This window comes from Numida meleagris, chromosome 20 (genome assembly GCF_002078875.1).
Source record: "Numida meleagris isolate 19003 breed g44 Domestic line chromosome 20, NumMel1.0, whole genome shotgun sequence".
NCBI classification, from domain to species: Eukaryota; Metazoa; Chordata; class Aves; order Galliformes; family Numididae; genus Numida; species Numida meleagris.
In genome coordinates this window covers 1117394-1141842 of record NC_034428.1, presented here as the reverse complement: position 1 = coordinate 1141842, position 24449 = coordinate 1117394, and the positions used below count along the sequence as shown (strand labels likewise).

The 24449-nt window shown below is 50.6% G+C and overlaps 1 protein-coding gene across 9 annotated transcripts in view; it reads left to right on the top strand.

Moving 5' to 3' along the window:
• Positions 1-24449, top strand: part of PRDM16 (PR/SET domain 16) — a 338929-nt gene that overhangs the window by 276420 nt on the left and 38060 nt on the right. The window lies entirely within an intron of this gene.

Genomic DNA, 24449 nt, shown 5'->3' with positions numbered 1-24449 from the left:
GTTGGTGGGAGGAACTGCAGGTGTCTGTGATATTGCAGACCCGGTTTGGAACGGTTTGCGGAACAGGTTTCTGAGGAAGTCTGGGCTCGGCAGCATGGGAATCAGTTGCTTTAAATTCTCCATCCATCCTCATCTCTTCCCTTTAAGAGATGTGATTATTTCTCCAGAGGTCCTTTTTTTTACTATGCAAGCTTAACCGGTAACCAGCAATAAATCCCAGCCAAAGGCAATCCCACCTTCAGCAGCGATTTCTAACAGGTTGCTCCTTGTGGCTTTCAGCACGTGGCCGCCAGGTAGTGCTGCTCCTGGGGCAGGGAGCAGCTGTTTGGGCCGGGGGTGGGGATGCAGCTGCTCAGCCCTGCAGCCCCCTGCCCTGCCCTGCCCTGCTCTGAGCTGCTGGTTTGCTGCTTTCCATGTTCCTGGGGGGATCCCAATACGAGGAGCGCAGCTAAGAAATTATTTCATCTTTCTGGAAAGGTTACACGCTTGCATTAGAGCAAAACTCAAGAATGTACTCCATGCTTGTTTTCTGGATTTTATTTTCACGGGAGATAGATTTCCCTAAAATAGGAGGAACTGCATAGCCTTTCCTTCCAGCAAATACAATTGTCCTGCTTCCTACAGAAGCACATTTGGACTTTCCCACTCTTCCTTATGCACGGGCTGGGCTGCGTTTGGCTCATGAGCTTTCCTCTCCTGTCACCCAGCAGGCAGCAGGCAGCACCAGAGGTGGCTCTTTACCAAAAATGCAGCAGGACTAAGTCCCAAAATGCTTGTCTGTTTCAAGGACCGGAGAAAATAAGTCTGTCTTGGGTATAAGCTTTTGTAGAAACACTTTTGTGAAATGCACATTCGTGTGCTTGAATACTCCAGTCTCAGTGCTGCATATGATAGCTCCATTGGAAGCATTTCTGCGTGTGTATTTCTTTGCAGAGTGGGGAACAATGCAGAATTCAGCTCCGCAGCTCTGCCTGTGCCTCAGAACTCTCTGTAGGAGGGTGTCTGAGATGGGAGCCAGCCTGGGGTGCTCTAACAGCTCGGGTTGTTTTGGTAGGAATTTGTTAAAATACATTCCTGGGGGGGGGGGATGGCTTGAATGAATTCCTCACTCTACCAATGTTTGTAAGGTTGTGGAAGTGATGCACTTAGTTCCAAAACGCAAGCCAACATTTTAATACAACAATTAATCTTATTTGATATCATCTCCAGCTCAAGTCAGTGGGAATCTGTAAAGCCTGCTGCAACTGTACGGGGAGGAGTTCCTCACTGTGCATCACTGAAAGCTGTTTCAGGCTCTGAGCCCTATAGCAAAATAAGGGGGGGGGGGGTTTACAGGGCTGAGAGATCAAGCAGAGATTGCATCCAACTTTAGTTCTAACTTCAGGATCTGTGCACAGCTGCCTGGATTTGATGGCTGTCCTGCTTAGGATTATTTTACCACGTTGTTATTTTAATAGTATTCCAGCTAGTGCTCCAGTTTGCTCTGGTACTGACAAAAAAGTGGTGAACTCTAGAATAGCTGTGCTAATGTGAAGCCAGTAGTGTGTTACAGCATTCAGTAGGGAAGGAATGCTTTCTTACATGGCCTGCCATACACATTGCAGCCTGCTTCACTCTCCGGGCCGGGCGATGAAGGAGCTCTTCTGTTTGCTCCTGATGAGCGTCATTTTTGGTGGGATTATCCATAGTTAGTGAGGCCCAGCATTTCTGAAGACTCCGGTTAGGCCGCTCGGGCCGAGCATGGTGCTCAGCGCTCTTGGGTTTCCCAGCACTCACCTCATTGAACCCTTTAGGTTGGAAAAGACCTTCCAGATCATCAAGTCCAACCACCATCTTGACCTCCCATCGCTGAACCATGTCCTTAATGCCATATTCTTACAGTGTTCCATTTTGGACATAGTGGTATTTCTGGCAACCTGTGGCTTGGATGTGCACGAGGAAGTTTATCATCTTCCTTAAGTGTGGAAAATACCCAACTTGCTTCGTCTCTGATACACAGAGCCTTGTTCTTACTCCACCCTTCCACACGCTCATTAATTACACCAGTGTACTATAGTGTTGTGCTTGTGCTTTTTGTTTAAATCTCTCTGGTTTCCCCGTGGTTAATTAGAGCTGTATTTTGATCCGTGCATAGGATTGTGTCTATAGCTATGTATGGAACTGTATTTGATATAAAAGAGATACTGCCGTTGGAATTGTAATAAGGAAACACAGCAACAAGCAGAGGCACTGCAGAGGTCGTGGCGCTGATTGGGAGTGCAAATTAGATTTAGATTTCCTGAATATCTAGCAGCAGCTCAGCATTTTTGTGTCCTTTGTGTATGAACATTTCCATTGAAATTTACAAAGGGTTTGCACTGGATTAGACTCCCACCGTCACTTTGAAATAACAAAATACAACTCGGCTGACAGGGGCTGCTTAGAAACCTTTTGCAAAAATTATCTTGGGGAACGTTAGCACTTAGCAGCTACAAAATGTCTACTTTTGTCTTGCCCCCTCTGCCAAGTTCCCTTTTTGTCTTGCCACGAGGAGGATAAATTATCCGACTTGCAGAGATAAACCGCAGAGAGGTGAGATTACTGGAGCTGAATACCAGGAGCTCCCAGCGCTCCGTCCCTCTATGCAGTTTGTATTTAAAGCCCCGTTCCTGGCCGTGCCAATCAGTCACTTAATGAATGCATTACTGCACGCAGTTGTTCTTTTCCCTCTCTAGAAGATGCAATTAATGTTTTGGCGTAAGACACCTAGTCTGTAATAACTGTACGGAGCGCAGCAAAAGATCTTTGAAGTAATTCAAGGAATTATCTGAACAGAAAATGGGCGCACAACGCGTTGCTTTGAAGGGCCTGAAATGTGTTGGCATGGGGAGAGGAGGGGGGGAACGTTGCACGCCGCACCGTAAGCGCCACACGACCCGAGGGGCCGTGGCCGTGCTGAGCATGGCAAAGAGGAGTTTCCATCCACGGGAAGGAAGAGCCTTTTCCTTCCAGTGCTGCTGCTTCCAAAGAGCACAGAGGGCCTGCAGCTCCAGCTCCGCTGTGAGCGACCGCATCCCCCCCCTTTGCATCCACCACCCTTCATCTGAGCCGCTTTCCTCCCGCTGCAAGCCCTGCGGTGGGCTGAGATGCCGCGTGGGTGCAGCGTGACGTGGCGGCGGTGGATGAGCTTTGATGTGCTCCGCTCTCAGCAGGCGCGGGGCTCTGCAGAAAGCGAAACCCCGAGTTTCGCGTTTCAAAACACGAGTTGTGCCCCGCTCTGTGTGGGAGGATGTGGTGTGAACAGCGCTACAGAAAGGTGGGATATTATTTATAAAGCTACCACGAGGGAAGTTTTCAGGCTCCGGAACCAGCTGCAGGTGATGTGCTTTGCTTACACTGCCCTGAAATCTGAAGATAGGAGCCGTGGCCACGTGGCTGCTCCGCTGGGGCTGGTTACTGCCAATGGGCGCAGTTTGAAAAGCCTCAGGCTCGGAGCTGGTACACAAGTGCCCTTTGTAATGGGTCTCTGTGCCCCCTCCAGGGCCCGGTGTGGGTGCGCTGTGAATTGTGCAGCCCTTGCTTCGTGGCCCACGCACTGAATTACTTCTCACACATTGAAACCAGCGGCGGATACTTGGTCGTGTCTTGCAAAGCTTCCCTGAGCGTACCGAAAAGAATATCTGCCGTGGTATAAATGCCTTTACAGATGGAGCTATGCTCTCAGACCCCTTTTGCTGGCTGTATTTAAAACCAGGCCTTTATTCTGGTTTATTTATAAATAATGTGTGGTGTCCATATGGATGAATTAACTCGTAGAGAAAGTGTCGGTACATGTATTGTTGTGGTGAAAATTTAATGCAGACATTTGTGGCTCATCAGCGATGGGAGTTTGTGTCAATACAAGGAAGGGGAGCTGGCTTGGGGATGAACTGGCAAAGTGTCTGAATGCAGAGGCATTCACACGTGCACAAAACCACGAGTGTGTGTATATGGATGCGGGTATGTATCGATTTTTGGGGGCCTTTTTCTGCAAATCAATCTCTGCAGCCCCAAATCGATTTCCCAAACCAGACCTCCCCCCCCACACCCGGGGCAGTTCCTGCTGCTCCGAGGCCTCAGGGACGTGGCATCCGAAGGGTTAACTGCCAGCCTGAGCACAGACAGGAGATGGGAGCAAACAGTCCCGGCAGAAATTGGACCCATCACTTCCCCCTAATGAAAACCAGATTCACTCCTGCAACAATCATTCCACTGTTCCTCGATACCGCTCCTGCTTTGAGGGAAGCATTATTGTTGTTTCTGTTAAAACAACAACAACAACAGAAAGCAGTGCACGCATCGTCTCTAGAGCTGATCTGTTTGATCATCTGCTTTGCCTTCTGGATAAGGAAAAAGCGAAGCAGAAAGGTTTGCCAGGTCTGAGCGCAAAGCCAAGAGAAGGGGAGGGGGCTGCAGTGCCATGGGTCCGGGTCTTGGTCTGAATGAACTTGGCTGAAACTACTGGGATCTCTCTGCTTGGAGTATGAAACGTGCATCTCACAGCCCTTAGAAATACATCTAAGTGCTGTCTGCGGGAGTGCATGCTGCCATGTTTGCCCGGATCCTGCGCTCCCGTGCCCCGAGGTGGGACCTGAGCACTGAGCATCGCACACAGCCCCGTGGTCGGGGTCGGGGTGGAGGGCTGGGGGTTTCAAACTGGGTCTCACTGACCCCTGCGCTGACCAGAACTTTTGATTCTGATCTCATTAGGCGGACGGAAAGGGAATGCAGCTGGGACAGGGCGGTTTTTTGTACTTAGAAAGATGGCAAGCTGAACTCCAGCCTCATTAATGGTTTTAGTGGAGCTCTGCAAATAGTTTTCTCGTCCACTTTCGCTTGAATTGCGAGTAGTTCTGCACATCCTTGCGAGGATCTCGCATCTCGTGTGCCTGTGCTTCTTGGATGACACGTGAAGGCTTTTGTGTGCTCTCAGCGAGCCGACCTTGCGAGCAGCACAAACTCGGGCTTTCGCCGCCTGACCAAAACAGGCGGTGCTGAGGCCTTTTTTGAGCTGTTGGTTTAGATTTCATGCTTCGTAGCTGACTTGGTGGAGGACAGAAGGGGATTCTGATGTGACTGCAAAAGAACCGGGGTCCAGACTTTTATCTCCCGGAGCATTTCCTTTAAATAGACAAATCAGCCGTGAGGTCTTTATAAACGTATCCTTCTCCTCGCTATCTCTCAACAGTCGGACTGTTCTTCTGCGAGGGTTAGCATTTCAAACTTACACAAATATTCCAGTGCTTTTTAAACGCGTTCCAAATAGACATTTATTTTGGCTGGGGCGATATTTTCCTTTTATTGCTGTTATGAGGTTCAACATTTCCAGAAATAACTCCTGAAAGGTGCTCGGGGTCTCGGAGGTAGGTGTTGTCGGACACAGTGGAGAGGTGTTTGGAAATGCACGATGTCTACGAGCAGATATTTTGAAAGGTAAGGAGCCCATCTGTGACACTGGAGCGGTTTTTCAAGAGCTGTGATGGAATGACACCCCATCCTGAACCCCACAACCGTGTTATTCCGGTCATTCACTGCTTGGTGCACCCGCTGGTGCTTAGCGAGCTGAGTATTTTCTGGATGTGGGTGGTAGCGTACCCGTGGTGAATAGGGTGCCCTCTCCAAAGCATTCTCTGGGGGTAAGATTTAAGGTTCTGTGTGATATTTAAATCTTTAGAAGACAGCAAATCCCCCACTGGCTTCACCTGATGCAGGGCTGTAGCTTTCCTGGAAAGAGAATCTCTGCTTCTTATTTTGACTTGTGTTCCAAAGGGATTCCTTCGCCATCGCCTTCCCAGCCGGTCCCCAGTGTGCTGGGCTGCCATGAGTTGGCCTTGCCCAGAGCCGGGTACTTTTGGGCTCCAGAAAAATGGAATTCCAGTCTATACCCATTCAGGTTCATATTGTGTGTGGGTTGCCGGCGTGCCCTGAATGCTGTGGTGGTGTTATTTTTGTGAACAGCTTGGCAGTTTTCACATTTAGAGCAGCATAGTGGCACTTCTGTAGGGCTGAAAGAAAATGAGTAATGGCACATTTCTCTACGTGGAGTTTACGTGGGTTTTTTTTTTTTGCTGGGCATTACATAAGTGTGCAGATGTGTATGGCTATACATGTGAGTACAGCATAAAGAACATCTATTATGAAGGGCTCCCACTGTTAGGGCCTCATGTTTAAAGAGGGCTGCATCACTTCCCATTCATTTCTGCAACACTCCGAAATCTGCTGACCCAAGCCAAAACCTCTCCACTCTCTTCTGCTCTTGGGGAGGAGTTAGGGATTTGTGAATGTGTGAAAGCATTAGCTGCCAGTTATAACTGGAACCGAGCCTAGAGGAACCCAAATCCTTCAGCAGAAGGTTTGTAATACATTATCTCTGGAACTGGCCCAGCTTTCAAAACCAGGAAGTATTAATAGGAATAAATGTGAGCACCATTAGCACTTCCAGAGCTGTAATTTATTATCCATTTTGGTTGCAAAACATTGTTTAGCTGCATCATCTCGTTCATTTAAATAGGAGATGCCTCTGATGGAGTAGTGCATTAATTGTCAGCAGTGCTCACAGTGACACTGGACCTGCTTTGCAGGAGGGGAACGTGGCTCTGCTTTCTGCTGCAGGACGTTTCTGTGCTCCCTCGCGTTCTGCCCCGCCGTCGCTCTGCTCGCTGTAAAATCCTCTGCTCCCCTCTCCCCTTTGATCCGTTCACCTCCCTCCTTTCTCGCAATTACCGTCTGCGGCGAGGATGCCCCTGACCTCTTGCCAGCAGTCTGGCAGGCACATGGGACAGGAAGCTCGGCTTTTATTTCAGGCTCTCTCTGCTATTCATCTTGGATGCATTACAACAGTAGCAGCTCCGACGGTCCCGGGGCCCTTCCTGCGATAACCACGGGGAGCACAGCAGCGTGGGCTGCGCTGTGTGGTGTGGGGTGGGTGCGCGTCGTCGGTGGGAGCTCAGACACGATGCTCCTCGTGTTCTGTGTGTTGCTATGCTGGGAAGGACTTCTTTTATGTCGAGTCCTACAGCAGTTACCCCAGCGTGCGGTCTGCTCTGGACAGGAATCTATGGGGGTGTCAGTATGGCACGTGAGCCTCTTCTGTTCCTCTGCTGCTTTGCTGCATTCTTTTGCTATCAAAGTTTTGAATCTGCGGCAGCAGCGGGATGGGCTGACCCCATCCAAGCGCCAGAAATACCTTGCCAAAGATGAGGAGGGAGCTCGGGATTTGCGCTGGAGCTTTGGGAGGATGGTTTGTCCTTGAGGAGCTCTGCTCCTGCTGTCCCAGAGTGCCGCACTGTGCGGTCCTGCATGGGGAAGCAGTTGGGAGAGCTGGCACCCACAGCTTTCCCCTGTGTGCCTCCACAGAGAGAAACAGCAGCAGCTCTTACCCTGCTTCTTGTTGTAGGGCTTAAAAACAGAAAGTCGGCTTTTCATGGCCAGTTTTAGCAGACAGCTGATTAGGAGATGAGGAAGGGCAGCATGTGAGCTTGCTGTTTTGTTCCATCCTTTTGCAGCAAAGCCCACAGCACGGGCACGCTGCTCCTCGGGTGGAACGGGAGGACGAGCAGCGTGTGTGCAGGGCAGGGCTGGCGGATGAGCCCCGGGATGCTGCAGCCGTATCTGCTGCTGAGCCGAGCCATGGATTTAAATGGCATCTCAGGGGGACGGTATCAGACTTCTGAATTCCATTCATCCATCAGATGGGAGAACAAGACCTGGCTTTCAGTCGGGCAGGGGCCGGAGTTTTCTCCTGGAGTAAATGAGCTCAGACCACACAGATAAAGAACTTCTTCTGTTCCACTGTAAAACGTTTCAGAGCAGAATCGTCTGTCACGCAGTGCGGCGGCTCAGCCCGGCACTGCTCCGAGCCTCTGCCCCACGCAGCCCCAGGTTGCAGAGGGAAGGAAGCTGGGGCTGGTTTTTGGGTGGGACCTCACCTGTGCTGGTTTTGATCCGGATTCAAACGTTTGCGGTATTAGAAGAAATCAGAGTCAATCCGCCAGCTGGCACAAACGTGGTGTAGGCAGTGGGCTGCGCTGTTGCTGCTGCAAAATGCCGAGGGAAGAGCCTAACTAGGGATGGCTGCAGTGTGTTGGTGGCAAGTGTTAGCCCAGCCTGCGCTCCCCTGGTCCTGAGCAGCCTCCGTAGCGTTATTCACTGGAAGGTCCAGGTCGGGGCCGTGGTTCGCTCCGATGCGGTGCAGATCTTCAGCCCAAAGAAAGGTGGGGATGAAAGAAGGACTTCTTGGAGGAGCTTCCACAACTGAAGAAAGTGTGTAGGAACGGAATGTGGTCTCTGTGGTTTCGTATTGAAAGAGGCAGAAAAGCACCAGGGTGCGACGGAATGCCCCCGTCAAACCCAACCCTGCGTACTTCTGTTAAATATTTCAGCTTGATTTTCAGAACAAATGACTTTGGGTAAACTGGAGATTAGGATCTGAAACGTGAATCAGCTTCGTCCAGAGCTGCCATGGAAACATATCCCCGGTTAACGCCGCTATCTACAAAGGCTCCATCGGTACATATGATCCTAATGATTTCCACCCAATTCACAGCTATCTGGGTCAGGCACAATTTAGGTTGTACCACGAAGGAATGCCTTGTGTTTTTATGGTATGTTTTTCCATGCAGAAGGAGAGAAATAGACGGGGATGGAAGAAGGGGGAGATTGGAAGTAAAAATTCGTTTTAATTAGAATAAAAATCAACTTTTCAAATAGGAAATGTCAGGCTGGTTAACCTTGCATCCTGAGTCTGGAAAGATACATTTTCATCTTTGCAGTGCCTTAGTTAGTGGTTCCTGGCACATTACATTAACTAATTTGAGATCGAATTATCAAATTTGCTCATTGCTGCTAGCACTAATTTGAAACCGTACAATAAAGAACAGTTTGAGAGGCAGATGAAAGGTTGCCACCCACCGAGGCTCCAAGACCTGTCCCTGGTGTATCACAGCAAGGTTCGCAGAGATTTGGGGTAATTGCAGTCATGAGCCGGAGTTGATTGAAGAAAATTATACCCCGGTTTTTTACTACAAGTTTTGTTGGTTGGTTTTGTTGTTTTCTTTTTTTTTTTTTTTTTTTTTTCCCCCCCTTTTTTCTTCCTTTTATTGTGTGTGTGGCTTTCCTTAAATTCTGCTCAGAAGTACTGTGGCAAAGAGGAGAAAGTGTTAGGTTTTAATATCTTTATCGGAGCGTACGCCTCCCTGCTTCGGTACTACTGAACTTTGTGAAAGTTACAAGCGTTTTTCCAGTGCTTGTGTCTGAGGTTTTTGCTTTGTTAAACTCTTCCCCGTTTAGCCCCAGAACCTGATAATGGGCTTCGAAATGACGTGAAAGTGTTTTACATCCTTATTAGAGATCTCTTGACTCCTCGGAGCCGCACGGCTTTATGAGAAAAGGTTCCGATTGCGTTGCTGGCTGTAAGAATTACAGCTGCGGGCTGAAAGCAGCTTTCCAAACCCCGGGATCTCCTCATTATGGCAGCGATGCTCCGCTTCTGAGGGGCTTGCTTGAATTACCATCCTCAAAGAACTTGAATCTTAACAAGTTGCACAGGCTGACGCAGCAGGGGTCCTGAGAGAGGCATTTTCTTTCTGACCTTCCTGAGATAAATAATTAAGATGGAGCCTAGATAAAGATCACTGTCAAAGGTGAGGGGTCAACCTGGCTGCCTGACCTGAGCGGTAACATTGCCCGCAACGTGAAGGCAGCTGTGTGTCAGCGGGAAACAAAAAGGGTTTTGCTCCGTTGAATGGGCAGAGCGTTGAAAAAGGAGAGATGGGGGAGTAGAGGTCTTCCATTTACAGTGTATATCAGTCAAATTGTGTTTATAAGAAAAAAAATAATTTCCTTCTCTGCTCGAGGTTAAGGGAGCAGATTAGGGGACGGTAACAAGGCTTGAAATTTGAAGAGTGCAAAGGTTAAAATGTTCTTCTAATTTGGAGCCTGTGGGCAGACCTGCTTGCAGAGCGGGCTTTCGGCTCTTTGGATTTGGTTCTGTGAAATAAGTCATTGCCAAACGCGTGCTGCCCGGACTCTGCTCCCTTTTGCTGGTCCTGGCCCTGCTGCGTGCAGCATCCTGCCGTGTGCCTGTCCCCACAGGGGCAGGGCATCTGTAGGGAGGCAAAAGCCGGGAGCCACAAGCAGCCGCCATCTCCTGGTTCCATGTGGGGCTGAGTGGGGCTGTGTGGGGCCAAATGGGGCCGAGCAGGGCTGTATGGGGCCGTGTGGGGCCATGCAGGGCTGTGCAGGGCTGTCTGGGGCTATATGGGGCTGTGTGGGGCCGTATGGGGCTATGGTGTGGGGCTGTGCAGGACCACGCAGCCTCTGGGGCCGGGCTGCTTCCAGAGCACAGCGACAGAGAGGAAACAGGGCCAGGAATAAATGGCCTGTTGATTTACTCAAGTTACATCATTTTCTTCCCCTCAAGAGCCTATAAATCTCACGCTCCTTGTAAAAACAGAATTTAAAAACAATTGAGAGCTTCTGAGACGACCCCATAGCTTCCAGCCGCTGCGGCCTCGGAATATAGAGCTGCCTTTCACAGGCTGGGCCACTTGTTTCATATTAGATACTAGGGGAGCCCTGCTTCCAGCTAAGCAGCAGAAGCTGTTAAGATATTTTATAGTCGTCCTAGTGGTTTAGATAACACTCTCCCCATACGTATCGCGGGGCTTTAGCTGAGCAGCAGGCTTCCTGGCTCGGCCCAGGCTGCAGATCAGCGGCAGTTCGCCACTTCCCACCTATGGGAGAGCTGGTGTTTAATCTGCCTTGGTGCTCGAAGCCGAATTGCGGTGATAGTTTCTGTCATTAGTACTCGGGGACACGGAGCTTATGGAGAAGGGAGCGCAGTTCCTAAAGCTGCGTCCTCACTCCGTAATCTGGGGCCGTATTAGCCCCACTCCAGGGCTCTCTGGAACCTTGCGGAGACACGAGGAGCTTTGCTCTGTCTATTTACAGCCCTTTGCCACCATGCCTAGCAATGTGATATCTTATGTAGTGATGTCAAAGAGGCATTTCTTAGCCTGATCCGAGCTTCTCGATGGCTAACATCCAAGTCCAGCACCAAAGCCGCAACGTTCCGCTCTCCTTTATTGTGGCTGATAAGCTCTGAAGTGCCTTCTCTACTGCTGGGTGTGTAAACGCATACAAACCTGCAGTTTAAAAATGATTTCTTAGGCAGATGCTGTGAGCAAAGGTTGTTCTTCCCATGCAGTCAGAGGAAGGAGCTGGCCGTGCTGGTACATGCTGGAGTTGGAGATGGAGGAGTTTGCAGATTACTTACCGAGGGATGCTTTGATAATGACGTTGTGGTTAAGTGCGGGGAAAGCAGAACTAAACAGTGAAACCAGCAATTCCTCACAGAGTGCTTTTTTTTTCCCGGAGAAAAGAAATAAACATACAAGTTGACATAATCCAAGATGCGGTGTTTGCTCGGTTCTGGCCCGCCGCCATCCCGGAGCTAGCACGGGGGTGAGGAGGAAGGAATCCCTGCAGGCACAGTCCACATAAACCAACTGGATTTACTTATCATTTGTGAAAACAAAAAGGAGGAATCTGATTAATCTCCTTGTGGATTGAGGTCTCCATTGTGATGGTTGGGCTGCGTGCTGTGTCCCCACGCCTCTCCGACTCCGATTTGCACTTTCTTTCTGGAAGTTTCCAGCAGACTCGGTGGCTGGTGGGATGCTGGTGGGCTCTTCCCTCCTGCCGTGGTGGGGCAGTGTGTGGGGCAGCGTGTGGGGCAGTGTGTGGGGCAGTGCGTGGGGCAGTGCGTGGGGCAGTGCGTGGGGCAGTACCGCCCAGGCTGGGGCAGCAGGGCCACGCCAAGCGTGACAGGCTGAGCACAAAACGTCCCCGTTGAGAACAGAAGGTTGCAGAGCAAACCTCAGGGGTAATCCGAGCACCTGGAGCCTGTGCAAACCCTCCTGACCCGAAGGAAGGCTGTCTGCTGGAGGTAAGGCGAGGGCTCATGAGCTCCCTGTTGTAAGCCTTGTCAGTGAGCCTGCCCAGAGCTTGAGGGAGCAAAAAAGGGCTTGTTGGTCTTTGGGAACAGAGCCTCTCTGCCAGCAAACCATTCTGAGCACGACTGCGTGATACCCAGGGATTGGTGGGAGAGTGACATGGTCACTGGTGGGCTGATCCGCCTGCCTCTTGTACTGAGTTCTCTGTGGGAGAGGACATCACTGTACTTCTCTTATGTTGATGAGATTTGCTTTCTCTTCATCCTTAAGCACTATATAAAGAGAGGAGCGTTCCCCATGTGTTTTATGTAACCTGGTGAACTTCCTCCTTGCAGTGCTGTGAAAGCAGTTTAACTTTATTGTACCGGAGTGAGGTTTCTGTTTGTTTGTTTCCTACTGCATGCTCTGGTTAACGTACTTGTTTGTGCAGCGTGTTGTTTTATTTCCTCCCAGTTGAAATGCCTTGGGCTTGCTGGACGCGGCACTGAGCAAGCACTGGGACGAGCAGTGCAGGGATGGGAGCACAGCGTGTTGGCACCAACCTTTGCACTGGTTCCATGTCCAACTCCAAGGAATTACCGCATCCTCCCTGTGCTGCCCGCAGCCTGGGACTGAGCTTGCAGGCCCCATGGCCGTGCCCAGGGCTCCCAGCACAGAGCGTGGACCCCACACACCCGCTGATCCTCAACCGGAGCCCGCGTCCCGCCGCAGCACACAGGCTTCCTTTCAGCAGGGTATTAAGGGCGGCTAAAAGGGAGACCTCACAGATGCCAGGAGCTGTTGAGCACTGAGCTGTGGCCTCGCTGGTGCTCCCATCCCTCCGCTCGGCAGACAGGCAGCGGTTTTCAGGCCGTTTGACAGTTATCTCCTCGACAGTATTACCGGGCTTATACATCTCCTTTCAGCAGCTCCAGATAGAGCTGACAGCGGGGGGATTCTGTTTTGTCTCAGCGAAGAAAAAAAAAAAAGGTGGTCTTTTGGCAGTGGCCGGGGCCACACTCGAGCACCGAGGGGCACAATGTCTCCTCTGTCTCCGAGAGAAAATAGCTTCTGACAGGAATCAGCTTTCAGTCAGCTGCCAGGCATCTCTCATGATGGGAGGCCCGACCTGCAGGCTGCTATGTAGATAACCTGTTATCGTAGAAGCTTGAATGCGAAGTTAAATTGCCTCGTGCTGCTGTTTCTGCAGGTCCCAGGGAGGGAGGGGGGAAAGGAAAAAAAAGAAAAGAAAAAAAAAGTAAAATGTACGGTGAGGAAAATTTGTCGAAGTGGGCTGGGAGGGGAGAGCAGGGCAGGCAGCGTGTGGGCTCACTGCTGAGCACGTGAGGTCCATCACACCGGCACCAGGTGTGCTGCAGCTGGGCAGTGCTGGGGCAAGAAAGGAGCACCAGGGGGGAATGCCCCCCTCTGAGAAGGGTCTGCCTTCCTGTTGGGAGTGTGCCTCAATCCGGGGTGTTCTCCTTCCTCCCGGCTGGGAGCGAGGTCTTCTGCATCGTTTGTTCCAGATTCATGCTCAAGTTTGCTCAGGCTGCTTGGAAAGGTGATAAACCAATTAAGAGGTTGAAAGCGAAGCTGAAAACCTCTGCTGTAGAACAGAACACGTGGAACTGTAGAATCATTAAGGTTGGAAAAGACCTCCAAGATCATCCAGTCCAACCCCAGCCCATCCCACCATGCGTCATGGGGCCGCACCTGTGTCAGCTGCAATCCCAAATGTTTGTTCTCCTCTGCGTGCCCTCAGACCAAGTGTCTGCTGCTCCTTGCAACCCTGCCTCGATATTTTTTTTTCCCACCTGCCTCGGGGTCTGGAGCAGTTACAAAAATAAAGAGGAGAAAACACACGCAGCTCACGACAAGTTCAAAGGAGCACAGACACTTTGTTCGACGCGGGCTCTTGGAGCTATCTCGTACATGACATAGTCTGCCCAGCAATTTGGTGGCCACTGTGCACTGTCAGCTCTCACTGCCCCGCGGGACGCGAGGAGCCCTGAGCACGGCGAGCAGAAATGCTTTCATGTCACCTTTATCTGACACCGGGCACTGGGACAAGCTCGCGCTGAATCCTTGTTAGTGAATCGCGATGGGATCCTGCGCCCGTTCCTCCAGCGTTCCCGTTAGCGGATGAAGGTGGGACCCTGCCCTGCAGCTCCCTGGGATGTCCAACAAGGAAATGCCTTTTCCCCCACGTGGTCTATTCCTGCTGCTCCATCATCCCATGTCCTTCCCTGCCAGAGCTCCTGGGCCCAAGAGGACACGGCCATGTGCCTGATAACCTCCAACGCCAGGCCAAGCACGAAGGGGCGTCGCGATAAGGAGGAGCAGAGACATGCTTTTAACTTCTGGTCTTAAAAAGAAAAGAGTCAAATAAAATACGGAATATTTGCAGTGAAGCTTAAACTTCTACAGTATTGCATAATAGGAAGCCGCTCCTTGTAGAAGTGCTGCAGATTTTCATGATAATGGCTTAAAATGAGTCGGACTGGATGATCCTTATGGGCACCTTCCAACTCGGAATGTTCTGTGATTCTATTCTGTGGTTCTGTGGGAATCATACTGTTGGAAACAAACGGCGTTGGAAGGTTCCTGGTGCGGGGATGGAAGGCGCCGTGCTCAGCACCGCGAAGGGTGCCCGCCTGCCCTCAGCGTTCGGCACTTTGCGCTTACTCTGCCTTGATAGATACAGCCAGCATCAAGTCACTTGCACAAGATATTCTTTGGATTGTTCTTTTCTAACAAACAAGTCATTCTTCTGCAGCAAAATGCCCATTTTTTCAGAAACATGAGAAACGGCGCAGATTTACGTACACTTCTGTTTATTTGTGTGTTTGTTTCAGTTTTTCTGCTGGTCATCTCATCGTCGCTATGAATTTGGGGTTCTGCTCTGCTCGCTGCCCCCTCCTGCTCATTCCGAAACGTGTGCTCCGTGCTCCAGGAGCCTCCTCGGAGGCTGCAGCTGCTCTGATGGAAATAGCGCGGCGTCACTTCAAAATCTATAATGGGATTTCAGATTTTTCCTAGGCTAGGTAAATGTAATTAGAATTTGCCCGCATCAAGCGGCAGTTCCCGAGAAAATCATCAATTAATTGATTCCAATTACTCGTAATTGTTTCTCATACATTTCAATTAGTCTGCCGTGTTGTTACCAGCAGCTCCGGTCAATTACACGAGTAATCAACACGCCCTTAATAACCGTCGCGAAAAGAAGTTGTGAAAAAGAGTTTGGGGAGAAAAGGACAACGCGGCGATGCGTGTTCCACCGCCTCGTGCTTGGCTGCGGGGATCAATGGAACCAACATCCAAACCACGCGGGTCCGACACCGGCCGGGGAAGAGCGTCGTCGTTGTTCCATGAGCAGTGGAAGGGCTGGGGCTGGAGAACAACCCTGCCTGCTGGTCATTAACGTCAATGCAGCCTCTTGTCACCTGTGAAGGGCGATTATATTTATTTTATATTAACAGTGTAGTAACTCGGGTTTGTGAGAGGAGCTCGGGGCCGGCGTGCTGGGTGTGTTGGCGAGTGTTGTATCACACCGGTCGCAGTGATCTATCTGAAATATAAAAATAAGCAAAGGGCAGCTCCGCAGACCTCCCAGCAAGATAAGAAGCAATGAGACAAACCTCTCCAAAGCCATTTTCACCCACTGGCTTCTAGCCCCATCTTGTCCCCTCCCTGCATCCCCACAGCCAAAGCCAGGCCACCGCCGCTCTCTGCAGGGCTTTCTGCCTTGTGCACCAGCCTCCACCAGCGGGAAGTAGGAAATATTTTTGCTAAGTTTTCCATCAGCAGGGCAGGAACATGTGCTACACTTATTTCCCTGCTTTGGGGATGGAGCCAAGGCCTTTGAATATGCAAAATGGCCCTTTAGATTCTATGAGAAAGGTGGTTTCTCTGTCACATTGCCATTCGGGAGCAAATTGCTTAAAAATTATTCAACAACGAAAACAAATGCGGCTTCGGAGGAGCCCAGCAGTGCTGCAGACCTCTGGAATTTAACCTTTAAGTCTGGACACGTTAATCTAAGAGGAAACTCCAGTGGAAAATCATGCACACTGCCGAATGTGTCATGTTCGGTTATTTCACTGCCTGTTTACAGAAGGTGCCTCTTAGAAAAGGGGAACACGGGTCAGGATTACGTGTCTGTTCCTTAAACATGAAGCCCAGCCTTGGTGGTAGGCCCTAATCTCACCCCTCACCTTTTGTTACAAAGCTCGATTTCTTGGAGGGAAGATCTTCCACCCCACGGGTGGTTCAACACACAAAGATGGCAAACAGCTCCCAGCTTCACCCCAGCCTCAATCCGTACAGAAATCCAAAGGGCCGAAACTGAGTGCATTTATCCGATCGGTGAAAGTAATGAAATATCTAACGGGACTATTGAAGGGATGGTGGCAGATATTGTCGTATCGATCGGAGGTGTGGTTTTGTGACGAACATTTGCAAATTGACTCTGAACTCCAGCTTTTGTTTTCGAGTGCTCTTGGAGGGTCAGACGGCGACAGAGCGGTGCAGGTGGTAGAAGGGCAGAGCTGTGCTTTGGGTGCCTGCAGACAGACCCGTGCTCGTGGTGAAGAGAAACCCTGGGTGTTATCTTCAGGTGAGAGCTCCTGAACTCTGGTCATAGCAGCCCTCACTGCGGGGACTCCAGCTCCCTTGGGTGGAGCCCACATTCCCAATTCAGCGCGCACAGCGGGTGCTGGAGCTCCCCACCCTGGGTTCCCCGCATCAGCGAGCAGCAGCACGCTTCTTTTCCCGTTCCTCGTTTTGTATTTCAATCAAGTTTATCGATTCTTTAAAAAAGAAGAAACAGTGAAGTAAAGCGCAGTTTGGTTGTTTATAATAAATAACATCTGTGGAGAAAACGAGTAATAGTTTTTTTGACGTAAATGACAAAGGTCAGGCCCTCTGCTAACACTGAACCCGCCAAGTGCTTGCTTTGTTTAAGGCCTGCTGCTGTAGATGGAGTTGGCTGGCGCTGGCCAATCCTCTTACGAGTAATTACCGAATTTCACATAGCAGTCATCAGTGGAAAGCGAGCCAGAGAGCGCTCGGTGCTGCGACAGCGGGACCTGGCTGCCAGGGTTTGGAAGGGAACGTCTCCATTCTGAGCACACCCTCTGGATTTGGACAGCACGGAAAAAAAATGCATGCATCATGCTTCAGGAATCCCCTCGTAACGGTGTTCTCCCTTTGCTGTAGCGGCTTACCCGTGCTGCAAAAGGCTCCCACAGGTGCCTAGTAATCGCCATTATTTTTTCCCATTAGGAAAAGGCTCATGTGGAATCTGAATACATATCTGCAGAGTGCTTGCTGTGTATAGACAGGTTTGTAAGGGGTTTCTGAGTGCAATAGCCACTACGTCAGGTGGGTGGGTAAGGTGAAAGCACTGGAAATGCAATATTTTGAATGCTGTCCATAGAAGAGCATCGCTGAGGCTACTCAGGGCTGCTTGAAAAAGCCCATTATTCAGCAGAGTGATAACACTGTCTGTAATTTAATTAATATTGGTGATGTTTTGATGTGTACGGAGGCCATTCTCGACAGAGTAAAGATGTAGCACTGCACAAAGCCCGGGGTCCCGAGGTCAGGGACTGTCACTATGGAGCTGATATCAGTTACAGAACAGACAGGAACAGATTTCGTTTATCTGACACTGAGCATTGTGCTGGGAAAGTTGGCAATGCTAATAATTAGAGATGTGAGTGCTCGCTAAAGAAACCCTGCTTAGCATGTAATCAATCTTAAAGGAAAAAAAAAGAGAAAAGATGAATCCACCCACACCTGCAAGGTTACAGGGAACGTGAAGGGAATGGAGAAGGTGGGGTCCCGTCGTAGCGAGCACTGGAGGCTGCACACAGCTCGGTATTAAAAGTAAATTAAAAATTGAAAGCAGGCTAATGAAGCACTGGTGTCATTGGTGCTGAAACAAGCAGAAGTCTCCATACTTCCCAGGATTCAGCTTCAAGAGGTCAGTGTCTATGAGCATCTCGAACATTCCCCGAGAGAATAATTATTTTTGGTAAGCCTGCATTGACCGAGGCTAACTTCCAGCGCTGCGCTCGGCACAGCAGGCATCCCTGGCACTCTCTCCCACATCTTCAGGAAGTACAACTGACAGTAAGCTCAATAAACCAATTGTTTTCCCATTGATCATAATTTGGTTCGGAAAATCTGGTGGGCGGCACGGTGCTGAATTATTAACCGGGCGTCATGCTTCGCTGGGGACGTGTTCTTTTGGATGGGCTCTAGGAAAACAGAACGGTCCCTTCGATGAAACAGGCAGTGACTTCAAGTGACAGCGGGTAAATGCTCGAAGCTGGCGGCTCATGACAAGTGTACAGAGCCAGAGCAGTGGCCGTGTCACCACCAGGATGAACAGCAGGGCCCTCTGCAGCATCTCCAGTGGGTCCCAGAGCACAGCACCGCTGCGGCATGATCCAGAGAGGCAATTGGGTGCCTGCAAACCCCACCAAGGCCGTGATGCCAAGGGCTGAGAGCTGCGTCTGTGCCGAGCCCACCCGCCAGCACTGCCCGGAGCACACAGCAGTGCCTTGAGGACGCCCAGCTCGGAACAATGCGGGCTTTGTGATGCGCTTCTGCTGAAGTGGGACCTTCTGAGAGCAGCGTGGTTTTGTTTTATTTTATTTTATCTTCTTTGATTTTATTTTACTTTTCAAAACCGAGAAGCTTTTCCTGGCATGGTAGGCATGGGAAATGTTTATCGCGTTTTGCTTTTGTTTATACCCTTTGGGAGAAGTCGTAATGCTGGTCCTGACCCGTTTAATCCCTGCAAAACGTGTCGGCCCGATGTGTTTATGCTTTCTGCTCGGTGCATGAGCCAGCCTCCTCTGCAGCTTCCAGCAGGACTCTAAGGTTTTCTGGCAGCTCATGTTCCGACATGGTGTTACCCAGCAGGGGAGAAATAAAGGGAGGATGTTTAGGTTAATGTGGTTTAATAAAAGATCTGGGTTCAAGTCTGGAAAAGGCATAGTGAAGGGTTTTTATCCCAGCGTTGATTGTAGGGGATCTTTTGGTCCCCACACTCAATAGCAGTTCTTGGATCTGAGAAAAGAATATGGATGGGCTGCTGATAGTTCCTAGTTCAGCTACTGGGAACCAAATCATCACACTTGGGAGCTTTACCTCCATTAGACCCCATGGGTTGAGCTTTCCTGGTTCGGTCACTTACGAAAGAAAAAAGGTAGAAGATGCTCTTACAGAGGGGTGAAGACAACTTGGAAAAAAGGAACATCGAAGTTGGTATGCAAGTGACGTTTTAAGACTCCACAGATGGTACAAGGGTAAGAAAGCACCTGGCCGTGAAAGATGAATTGTATTTAGGGGGAGAGCCACTGAGTGCTCTCCGCATGGGTTTCCGCTGCCCAATTCTGTGCCCGTTTTGATTGGGCCAACTTAGCTCACCCTGCAATGCTGGGCAGCGGCCAGGCAGCACTGGGCACCATTAGCAATGTGATGCGCGTTGCAGGGCTTCTTGCTCATCAATTTGTTCCTAGCCCCACGTGCTCACTGCACATAGCACCATTCGGCATTTGCTGGTGTGAAGCGGTGGCCCTGTGTGGTTGCTCTGGCTCTGGGTGTCCCGTGCACCAGGATGCTCAGTGCTGCAGCCGGGGGGGTGGGTGCAGGGAATGGGTCAGAGAGAGGCTGGAAGAAAGAGCTTGCAAACACCATCTTACAGATGAGCTTAAGAAAAAAATCACGGAACATTCCCAAAGCTGCACGGAAAGGCAGCGGTGCGTCGGGGAGCTTGCCCGGGGTTTTGTCGTCCCGGCGCTGTGGGCTGCGGATCACCTTTCCTATTCATGGCTCACAGCTGTGAGCCGGATGGTGAAGAACGCGGGGCTTTGTTCCTGCGGGGCTGGGGGGCCGCGTCCTGGGTTTGTCCATGGGAGGAGCTGGGCATTGCTCGTGTGCTGGTGATGCTGGGGGAGCGACGCGGCTCCGGTCCGGACACGCTGATGGAGGCGTCCCGGTAGCTCTGCTCCAAAATTACAGTAATAGCGCTTAAATTATAGCAGTCAGAAGTCAGTGTAGTTCTGCTCCGCACTGTCAGCGGCGAACCCAAGCCCATTAATTTCCCCCTCAGTGTTTGTTTGAGAAATCATCCCCCGTCGGCTGCCGCTGGTGAACTTGTCTCCTCCCGCATTCCTCGCCGCGCGCTGTCTCCCCGCGAGGGTCCTGTCCCCGCAGGAGATAAGATACAGGCGGCATTCAGGGAGGTGTCAGCACGCTGCTTTATGACACACGATGAGTGATAACGCCGCGCGGAGGTGCTGATGTGGCCACATTAGTTAATGAGGTCATAGCCCAAGTTGCGGCCCCGCTGATAACCTGCAAATCCAAATAATGCGCAGATAGCAGCGGGCTGCCCAGGAGCCCCGTGCCCGGGTTCGCCTGCTGCCCGTCGCGCTCAAGCCCCCAATGGAAGGAATGAGGGGGCTTCCGAGCGGCCACGGGACCAGGGGGCACCGCCTCTGCCCCCTTCACCCACCACGTGTTCTCCTAGAAGTGAGAATCCCCTTCTCGTTTAAAAACAAAACCAAAAAAAAAATGCCTGGAATTTGGAGATCTGTTCAGATGTGCCGCTTTTTGCTGTTTTCGTCTCGGTAAACAGGGCAGGAGCTGGCAGCGTCCCGTCCTGCTGGCGGTGAACTTTCTGTCCTTCCCTTCTTAGCAGCTCGGGTCTAATTTCTTTAATCATCGGAGCAAACTTTCAAAGTGCCCCGTGCCTCCTCTTTTGTTTCTAAGGTTCAGATGTATTTTTAGCGCTTGTTACCGAACTGGCCCTGTGCACTGGAGAAGAATTAATTCTTGTTTTGGGTTTGTTGATATTCAGACATTAAAAAAAAAAAAAAAAAAGAGGATTTTGAGACTTTGAACGCCTCAGGGGCTTTGTTGCTTTCCAGTCGCGTGTTGTTGGGTTCCTAGCGCTGAGCTGGGTTTTCATGTGAGTGCTGCACTGCTGGGGGGTGGCAGCCCCCTCTGCTCAGCACCGTGCAGCTGAGCCCCCTCTTTGCAGCAGGGAGAAGGCAGCGGTCGTCCCCAGCTGCTGGCGTGTGCTGCAGCCCCTGGGCTCCCGAGTTATCAGCTGAGCAACACGCTATCAATGTCTCGTGTCAAAGCTGCTGCTATTGCTCCTGTGCGATGTTCTAAACGATGTGTATTCATGAAGGCGAGAGATAGGACGCGCGTGTGATCTCCAGTTGCTTGTTGGTTTTTGGTTTTTAATGGTGAACTGACTGTAAAAAACAGCGAAGAATTCCGGTTGTCCGTTCCCACGTGTGAATGCAGCGTGCTTTTTCCAAATGTAAATGCAGATTCGTGCTTAGTGCTTGCAAATAAATGCTGGCTTTGTGAAAATTCAGGCTGGAAAATTGGAGGTGGCTGGGATAAAAACAAAAAAAAAAACAACAAAAAAGGCAAATTTAAAGGTGATGTTTTGACGCTGTGACGAGCATCAGCATTACCTGGTCTGCTTTGGGCCTTATCTCACCTCTCTGTGATTGCTGCTGATAGAGCTTAAGTACCTCTCACCTTCAGCTCTTTGGTGCTTTCCCGGGCAGGCTCCTGCCCTGACCTGCTTTGGCTTTGCCAAGAGCTTCCACTTCACCACACTGGGGACATGGGTTTGTGAGCCCCTCCGTGGCCGTGCCTGCGCTCCGCATCTGTCTCGCGCTTCCTCCCGCCGCGGGCCCAGCCTCTGTGATTAAGTCTGCAGCTCTCCTGCTGTTTTTAATAGGCCTGCGGACCCGACCATCTGATGAGAACCAAACTGCACAGCGTGCTCCTGAATACTTTCGCTGGAATCTCCTAATGCAGGGTATTAATCATGACTGTCAAACCGTTCAGGCCCTAAATATGTCCCCCCCATACACAACCATCCCAAGGGGGGAGCGCGGCCGTGCTGAAGCCACGCGTTGGGCATCCCCGGCCAAGAGCACCGTCCCCAGCAGAGTGCCCAGAGAAGTTTGGGAAATAGGCACTGGGAGTGAAAGGAAACGCAGAAAGACGTGGCTTCCTCTTTGCTCCCGTGTATCCCTTGGGTATGTATTCAAACACACCTCCCTTGGTGATCGCAGTAGAGATGATGGGCTCACCAGGTGCTGAGCCGGGTGCTGTCGCACTCGGTGTATCTCTTGGATGCCGTCCTGGGGTTACATGGCCAGGCACAGGAGGGAAGGCTGCTTCTCTTAGCTGTGAGTTAGGTGTGTGTGTCTGGGGCTGTGGTTGTTCTCTGCATTTCTAGGTTGCCAGGGAATGCAGCCCGTAATATCATAGTGCACTTTTTTTTTCTCTTCCCCAAAAGGCTGTTTCTAATTCTCTGCTTTATTCTTTGGAGTTGGTAATAAAAGTTAACCGAGTGTAGAACAAAAGTTGCAGAAGGTGAGTGGTAAAGTTTTACAATTGCTGGTGCTGCTCTCCCAGTGCTGCCGTGCTCAGCACTGCACCCAGCATGGGCATGGTCCGATGGACGGGTCTTCCTCTGCCCTTGGTCTGTGCCTATTGCAAGGGTATGTAGAACCAGTGAGGACATTAGCTCCTTTTACATCTACCATTGGCTGTGTTCCTTTATTGAATGGCTGCTGTGGCCATGTGATCACCAGCAGTTTCATTGATACACGTCGGGCTGATGTGACGCTCTTTCTCCATTCTGTTGTGTCTTTGATAAATACGGCTTCAAACATCGGGGCGGTGGCACTTCTGGAAATCATGCAGTCAGAATGGTTTGAGTTGGAAAGGTCCCGCTCCTGCAATGCACAGGGACACGCACAGCTCCACCAGGTGCTCAGAGCCCCTGCAGCCTGACTTTGGGTGTTCTCAGGGATGGGGCTCCACTGCCTCTCTGTGCAACCTGTGCCAGTGCCTCACCACCTTACTGTAAAAAACTTCTTCCTTATTTCCAGTCTGCATCTCCCCTACCCAATCCCAGAGCTCGCCCCAAGCAAAGCTGCGTGCTTCGCTCGTCTGAGGCGCTCCCTGGGCAGGCAGGGTTTCTTGGTGCTGTGTTTGTGCCATCGCACAAGCACTCATGGGAGAGCACTTGACCTTACAGTAGGGAATTAGATGTGATTCTTATGATTTTTACCTTATTTCTTTCCTCTGCAAACTCATGACGGCACAGCACGAGTGGTGATGCATGCCAAGGGAGCAGAGAGGACCTCGCGCAATGCAGACCGCTTTGAAGGAAATGGAGCCTTGGTGCCCTGAATAGAAGAGAAATTGTTTATAGCTGAGAAACAGTCAAACGTTCCCTTCTGAAAAGTCGTCGTGAAACAGTTAGAACCACGAGGTTTCATATTGTCAGCCTGTGCTTTCCTTTAGCAAAGGTGAACGGGAAGAGGAAAAAAAAAAGATTCCCCAACGCAGCCCTTCGAAAGTAGAGAATGATTTATTTCCAGGGGCAAAGGATGGGGTGGCACAGCCCCCACCAATGCTGAGCGCTCCCACCGCCCGTGCCCAGCCCTGGCTGCAGGGTGGGCTCTCCCCTCGCTCTGCCTTCCCCTCCCCACACCGCACATCCCCACGTGCTCCAGCCCCGTGCCTCCTTAGCGGCCCTTTTTGATCCTGTCTGCCCTCCGAGGAGGATGGCGTGGACTCAGTGCCATTTATTCCTCATGTATCTGCGCTAGGGAAGCGTGTTTCCATAACCGTGTTATTAGTTTTGTCCAGCCTACAGGAAAAAGTGATACTGTAGCTGGCATCCTAGTGTTAGGTCATATTAAAACCATCTGTAACAAATCTTTATTTGCAGTTACTTTCGAGTTCAAATTTCAGCTTCTACTCCACCTGTCATCAGTGTTTATCCTCATAAACTTTCACAGCTTCTTTTATTCTGGTTCTTTTTTTTTTCCTTCTGAGAGACCTTTTCAGGATTTTTGGCAATCTTGCGCTTACTTTGCTTACCAAAATTTCTCTCCCTTTGATTTAGAAAAGACATAGGTGTCATACATCTACATGATTTTTAGGAGGATCAAGTGTTTTTTGGTGTGATTTCCAAGAATAGCACCGTCGTCGCTGCGATTTCGGTGTAGACTTTGGCCCAGGAAAATAGGACGGTCGGGGTTGTTGTCTGAGAGCTGTCACAGCAGAATTGGGGTTTGCTGGGTGAGTGCTGTGCCCCATTGGGAAGGCCGTGCGATGGGTTTGCGACGGGGCTGTGTTCGGAGCTGTTTAGGTAAGAGCGTGGCCAGTTGGCTCCATTAGGAAAGAGCATGGCCAGTTGGCTTCATTGTTGCCTAATGAAAGGCATGGCAAGTCAATTAAGCAGGCAGCACGCGCTGTAGTGTGCTGCCATGTTAGCACGCAGCAAGAAAATGCTTCACCCCTTTGAGCTTTTGGGGATTGGGCACATATGCTGAAAGAGAAAGGTTTTAAAACCCTGTTGTTTTTTTTTCCTAATTGTCGTTTTTTAATCAACCCACCGCAGAACCCTTTGTTAGTGGTGAATACTTCGTAGTC